The sequence below is a fragment of the Bison bison genome, unplaced genomic scaffold (assembly GCF_000754665.1).
Source record: "Bison bison bison isolate TAMUID 2011002044 unplaced genomic scaffold, Bison_UMD1.0 scf7180017864360, whole genome shotgun sequence".
Lineage (NCBI taxonomy): Eukaryota > Metazoa > Chordata > Mammalia > Artiodactyla > Bovidae > Bison > Bison bison.
In genome coordinates, this window is record NW_011494932.1 from 126,806 (window position 1) to 127,548 (window position 743).

The following is a 743-nucleotide window of genomic DNA, read 5'->3' on the forward strand; positions in this document are numbered from 1 at the left end:
CATGCATTGAACCTGGACTGACAATTCATTTCACATATGATATTATACATGTTTCAATGCCATTCTCCCAAATCATCCCACCCTCGCCCTCTCCCACAGAGTCCAAAAGACTGTTCTATACATCTGTGTCTCTTTTGCTGTCTTGCATACAGGGTTATCATTACCATTTTCTAAATTCCATATATATGCATAGTATAGTGTATTGGTGTTTTTCTTTCTGGCTTACTTCACTCTGTATAATAGGCTCCAGTTTCATGCACCTCATTAGAATTGATTCAAATGTATTCTTTTTAATGGCTGAGTAATACTCCATTGTGTATATGTACCACAGCTTTCTTTTCCATTCATCTGATGATGGACATCTAGGTTGCTTCCATGTCCTGGCTATTATAAACAGTGCTGTGATGAACATTGGGGTACACGTGTCTTTCAATTCTGGTTTCGTCAGTGTGTATGCCCAGCAGTGTGATTGCTGGGTCATATGGCAGTTCTATTTCCAGTTTTTTAAGGAATCTCCACACTGTTCTCCATAGTGGCTGTATTAGTTTGCATTCCCACCAACAGTGTAAGAGGGTTCCCTTTCCTCCACACCCTCTCCAGCATTTATTGCTTGTAGGCTTTTCGATAGCAGCCATTCTGACTGGTGTGAGATGGTACCTCATTGTGGTTTTGATTTGCATTTCTCCGATAATAAGTGATGTTGAGCATCTTTTCATGTGTTTGTTAGCCATCTGTATATCTTC